Below are 6,628 nucleotides of genomic sequence, written 5' to 3'. Positions count from 1 at the left end.
GTCCGCCTCTACAGGAGGGTCACAGATGTCTCGTTACACGTTCTCACCGAGGTGGAAATCTTCTGTTGTATACTTTGAATCCCGGTGGCAAATTATTATTTAAAGGGAAAATGTTCTAATTTGCGTAATACTGTAAGAAATGCTTCCCCTTTAATAAATGTGAGAATTTTCCTCGGCTGCTTTTGTTGTTTTGGGGTCAGGGCTCCAGATGGCGACCAAAATGGTCGGAAATGCGACCTAGAATTGCTAAATGGCGACAAGACTTTGTAGTCTTGTCGCCATTTGCGCCTAGACCCGCCGCTGCTCTGCCGCTTTCACAAACTGACATGACAGCACAGGGGAGAAGGAGGCCGTCCCTCCCCCCTGTACTGCCACCAATGGGCTGATAGAAGCGAGGAGGAGGGGCTGTGGCCACTGCGCCACCAATGAGAGGGGGAGGGGCTGTGGCCACTGCGCCACCAATGAGAGGGGGAGGGGCTGTGGCCACTGCGCCACCAATGAGGAGGGGAGGGGCTGTGGCCACTGCGCCACCAATGAGGGGAGGGGCTGTGGCCACTGCGCCACCAATGAGAGGAGGGGCTGTGGCCACTGCGCCACCAATGAGAGGAGGGGGAGGGGCTTTGGCCACTGCGCCACCAATGAATATTGTTTATGCTTAATACAAACGCAGGCTGCGGGTGCCGGACACATCCCAGCACCCAGCCTCTATGACTGCGCGCTGCGATCTGCCGCTATTAACACCCTAGGTGTCGGGTATGGGATGTGTCCGGCACCCGCAGCCTGCATTTGTATTAAGCATAAAATATATTCATTGGTGGTGCAGTGCACCGCACCCCCCAACCCCAGTATTATAAATTAGAATCATTGGTGGTGCAGTGCGACCCCAAGTATTATTATTGGTGCTGCAATGGCAGCTTCTGATCGGAGCCCCAGCAGTGTAATCCTGGGGCTCCGATCGGTTACCATGGCAGCCAGGACACTACTGAAGCCCTGGCTGCCATGGTAACATCCCTGATGCTGTGTGCACAGAGCAGCAGGGACAGTGTGAGGTCCTGGTGACCCTGATCAGGGGGAATAGGACAAGGGATGAAAGACCCCAGGTTCTAGACCCTAAGGGGGTAAATAGGTAATAAATAAAAAGTAAAAACAAACACAGATATTACGTTTAAATCGCCCCCTTGCCCAATTTTACATATGTCATTTTTTTTTATTGTTTATATATTTTATATCTCCACGCCCGATACAAACAATATCTCCGGTGAATATCTATGCGGTGAATGCCGTAACAAAGAAAAAAAGTTCAATTTGCAATTTTTTTGTCACCTTGTTCTGACAAAAATTAGGTTAGGACTGTTCTATTATGGTCCAGACGTTCCATAAAATGTGGAAAGCACGCAACTTTTTTGGTGTTTTTATTTTTTTTCATGTGGTATCGAGTATCGCAATACTTTTTTATGGTATTGAAATCAGCCAGGTTTCCAGCGGCCTTTCTGGGCCCCCGTCTGTATAGCGCCTCCCTGCTCTGCGCTGTGGAGTTACTCGCTGGCCCCAGGTTGCACACTGGGCGTTGTCTTGGTCCCTCTGACTAAAGACCATTCAAGATGTTGCCTTCCCTCCTAAAGGAGTCCTGTAGGTGTTTTCCTTACTGATCCCTCCTCTGGATAGATCATCAGCATCTGATTGGCGGGGGGTCCGACACCCGGGACCCCCGCCGATCAGCAGTTTAAGGCAGCGGCGCTGGTTTCCCGCAGGCCCAGTGACGTCACGACTCGTATGACTGGCCAGGGAACAGTAATGGGGCTTGTCTCAGACCAGCGATACTAGTAGCGATGTCATTGGGCCTGAGGTAAACGGTGAGAAGGCCGTGACCCTACCGCCAGCGCTGCTGCCCTCTCAAACAGCTGATCAGCGGGGGGGTCCTGGGTTTCAGACCCCCCACCGATCAGATGCTGAACCTTTTTAAGTGGCCTCAACGCTGCGCCTCTTGATTGTGAGGAGAATGTTAACTTTTGGTCTCGTCTCCTGACGTGGTCGGCAGCTCCTCTTTCTTGTGCGTCCACCCCGAAGTGTCATTCATCAATATGCCGCTGTGACAGTAACATGGCTTCCATTTCACTGTGAAGATGCATTTCACCCGGCAACTAGCCCCGATGTGGAATCCTTCTCAGCGAGATGTGACCCTGCACCGGCCAATCCGTTACCGCTTACCCTCAGGCGGTAGCTTAGGAAGTCTCGCAATCCCATGACCTGCCTGTGCCTCCAGAGGGAAAGGATTGAGCACCCAGACTCCAGGTCAGTGCGCTCCTCCAAACGAGCCTGGATAGGTCAGCCGTTCGAGCATCTGTCGGGGTCACTCATGGTCTGTGTGACTTTAGTCCAGTATGCGGATTGCACCCAGCAATAGCGCCCTCTGCTGACCCAGGTGAGTATGGCAGCCATTGGCAGGACATTTATTCCAGCTGCTCATTGCTGTATGTTTGCTGGCACACTATGGCCTCTGCGTTCTGGCAATGTTGTGGTCACCTGCAGAGTTCTCAAATTGTGTATGTTCTCCTCTTAGATGTCATGAAGCCTCCAGGAAGAAGTCTGGGAACTCCAGACACTGCAGGGAAAGTAGAAAAACTTGTAATCCAGCTCACCTTCCTGGTGTGGTATATGAACCCGGCTCCAGAGGCCCTGGGGGAGTGTTCCCGTGACAGGCAGTAGACAAATTTGGAAAAAAGGTTTCTGGAGACGATAAAGATCCTCTTTTAGCTCTTCTTTATTGATAAATGCATAAAACCGACACAATCACTGAGTCCACGGCATGGTTGCTGACGCGTTTCGGGTGAGTACCCTTAGTCGTAGCACCATGTTCAGTGTGACCCCATATTATAAAGGATTTGGAGTGCACCTCGTCAGAAAACTCTGGGTGGAGCATCCAATCTTATTGGCTGCCACTGCTGAAGCACACCTTTTCCTTTAATTCATCAGTTAAACATACAATTGGAAACACACTGTGAAGATATCCCATGGACAATTTAACCCCATAGTCAACTTATTCTGTGCTTTTACAAGACAAACCGCACAGTGTGAATACCTATTCATTCTACTTATTAAAATCGTAATACAAACAACCAAAATGACAGCTTTCCAACCTGAAATATGTTACAATTAGTTCTGAACCGACAGATAATATAGAAATTTCATAATAAATCCTTATAATTGAAACAAGGCAATTTGGTATAAAACGTTTTGTTGCAGAAGTAAATAGCAATTAAAGTGTTCCTTGCCATCTAGCATATCTAGTGTCAAAAGAAACTGTCAAGTCTGCATGTCTAAGGCATAAAGATCAAATTAAATAAATAAGTATATAGACATACAGACTTGCCAGCAGATATAATATTTCCGACACTTTAATGCTATGAGTAGATTCTCTTCTAGGCAACCAGAACCGCACCGTGTGATCCCTGTCCTAAACAGTGTCCAGCTAAAATACTCCATTTTATCAGACACTGTGGATTGTGTCCATCTTGCCTGCTGAAAAGGGTAATAGATTCAACTACGCTGAAATCGGACCTCCATATTAAACTGTTGGTAAATATCTGCCCTTTCTTTATCCATATGTTCTCTAGGTCAATGGTAGATATACATTAGTTCTTTGCGCAGATTGAGACCTGCTGGAATTCTAGATCCAAGTCTAAAGATCCAGTAGGCCTCCCGGAGAAGAATCTTTTTACGGTGGTCTCCTCCCCTTTTGGGTGCCAAAACTTTCTCTATCCCAAAGGATTGAAAAAATGACACTCTACGGGCATGTTTCTGAATAAAGTGCCTCGCTACATTTGATATATTAAGAATATTGGGATTCCCGATGTAGTTCAAATGTTCGAGAATCCGACTCTTAAATTTGCGGGCCGTGCTACCTATATACATCAGGTCACATTGGGTGCATCTGATGACATAGACTACACCCTCAGTATTACAGTTGATATAACTGCGTATTGGAAATGTGACGGTATGTGTTGAGTTGTCAAAAGTCTGAATAGGTACTACGTAACTGCATGTTTTGCAGCGATTGCTTCCACATTTAGTGAAGCCCTGATAACCTAGCCACCTGGATTTGACATCATGTTTGGTAATACTGGCAGTGTAGAGGGACGGTGATAATGAGCAGGACAGAGTGGTTGCTCTTCTGGAGACTATCCTGCAACCAGACTTCAATGCTTGATATAGAATATTGTCCTCAAACAATATTGGCAAGCATTTTTTAATAGATGTACTGATAGCGTTAAATTCTCTGCTATACGCCAGGGATAAAGTGGGAATACTGTCCTGCCCGTCATCTCCGCTACCTCCCACTGCATTATCAGAGGCCCCTCTACCTTTCTTATGCTTGGGCTTGCCAAATAGCATTTCCTCTCGATTTTTGAGTGAAGCAATTGCTCTTCCCCTTTTAATCATCCAAGTTGGATAACTTCTATCTTTAAGTCTTTGAGCTACCTTTTCAAACTCTTCATCTAGTTTTTCCCTGTCACTGCAATTTCTTGCTGTGCGCATAAATTCACCCACGGGGATCGCTTTAATGGTATGCATTGGGTGGTGACTTTTTGCATTTAGAATTGAATTGCCGGATACTTCTTTTCTGTATGTGATGGTGTGCACTATTTCTCCCGGACACCCGCGGAGCGTCAAATCCAAGAAGTTGATATGGGACTCATGTGCAGTACAGATGAATCGCAAGTTGTAATCATTGTTGTTTAAATAGGCCTGGAGGTCCGTGACGGCAGACACATCGCCCGCCCACACCATAAGTATGTCGTCGATGTATCTGCCGTACCAGACCAAGCCAGGCCCAAACGGATTTTCCAAACCGTAAATGTGCTTCTCCTCCCAGTAAGACATGGTCAGATTGGCCAGAGACGGTGAGAACTTTGCTCCCATTGAGACTCCGCGGGTCTGCAGGTAGTGCACACCATCAAAAACAAAGTAATTGTGAGTTAATAAAAATTTGGTGACTTCACAAATGTAATCTATATAGCCAAAGCTGAAACCGGTATATCGATGTAAATGAAATTCTAAAGCCAAAAGAGCGACCCCGTGGGGAATAGAGGGATATAGAGAAACTACATCCGCTGTGATCCACCTGTAATTATCAGTCCACACTAATTTGTACATAGCTCTTAATACATCTGAGGTATCTTTTAAAAACCCTGGAGTGCGCCTGACCAGTGGCTGGAAAATATTGTCCAGCCAACTGCCCAAGCGCTCAGTCAGTGAGCCTAAACCCGACACTATAGGACGGAGGGGGGGTGGGTGCGTCCCCTTATGGATTTTGGGCAGGGCATGCATAATAGGGGTAACGGGCACCTCCACATTCAAATATCTGTATTCACTATCTCCGAAGACTCCACATTCCTTTCCCTTCGATAGCAGCGATCCATAGCTAACCATATACTCTGGTAGCGGGTCTCGCAATAATTTCTTATATGTGGAAGTGTCCGCCAACATTTCCCGTAATTGCTGACCATACATGGCCCTATCCATAACGACCACTGCCCCCCCCTTGTCTGCCATTTTAATTACTATAGTGTCACATTGTTGTAATTGCTGGAGAGCAAGGACTTGGGATGCATTAAGGTTGTTATGGTTACTGGTTCTTTTAGTATCTGATTCTATATTTCTTAATTCTTTCTCCAGGACCTCCTGGAATACATCCATACTGCCTGTACGTGACATAACGGGATAGAACTTAGTATTACGGGTACAAAATTTATTAGGCGGTTTGGGCAAATCTCTAATCCCCTGATCTTCCTGAAGACCCTCAAGACAGCACAAAGCCACCTGTTCCTTGAACAGGAGGTTTTTGTATGAATTTTCCTCATAAGTTTGTATGTCGTCTTGAGGGGGTTCAGGAGAAGATGGAATATCATGAAAATGTCGGGATATAGTCATATTGCGTACAAATTTATTTATATCCAATAATGTGGAAAACATATCAAAGTGACAGGTAGGTGCAAAATTAAGACTTAGTGAAAGTATATTTATCTGTTCTCTGCTCAGAACAACACTGGATAGGTTTACAACATTTAACTGATTGCAGTTCACTTTTGTTTCCTCTGCAGCCGAGTTGATCGTTGATGCCGCTGACCGGTGTCTCCGTCCCCTCCCTGCTCTGCGTTTTTTGAGGCACTAGTCATATCCTCTTTATCTTTGACAATTTTTGTCTTTTTATAATAAGACACAAAATTACTGGCCTCGTCAGATACAGGATGGAGTGCGGAGACATCGGATCCCGGCTCCAACTCGCTAGTCTCATGTGAAGGTTCAGTCCCCTCCATATCCGAGGAGAAACTGACCCTGGACACCCTTTTTGATATTCTCTTATGTTTACGGTTAGGTTGGGATTTAAGGATGGATTTAGGTGTGGAATACACTTTATCCCTCCTCCCCCATTCATAGACCTGATTGTGGGTGTAGTCATATAGATCACGTTGGTATTTGGAATGTTTATAGTCCATTATATTTTCTTCTAGTTTCGTGATGGATGACTTGATATCTTCGTCGATAGTGATGAATTCCTTGCTGCTGCTGTATTTTACTAGAGATTCTCTAGTAGATTGAATTTGTTCATGTAAAGTTAACAGCTTAG

The 6,628-nt window shown here is 45.9% G+C and overlaps 1 protein-coding gene across 1 annotated transcript in view; it reads left to right on the top strand.

The window, feature by feature from the left end:
- The window catches only part of GALNT18 (polypeptide N-acetylgalactosaminyltransferase 18), a 507,876-nt gene that overhangs the window by 398,153 nt on the left and 103,095 nt on the right, over positions 1–6,628 (top strand). The window lies entirely within an intron of this gene.

This window comes from Bufo bufo, chromosome 10, assembly GCF_905171765.1.
Source record: "Bufo bufo chromosome 10, aBufBuf1.1, whole genome shotgun sequence".
Taxonomy (NCBI): domain Eukaryota; kingdom Metazoa; phylum Chordata; class Amphibia; order Anura; family Bufonidae; genus Bufo; species Bufo bufo.
Note: the sequence above shows the minus strand (reverse complement) of the source record. Positions and strands in the feature narration are given on the sequence as shown.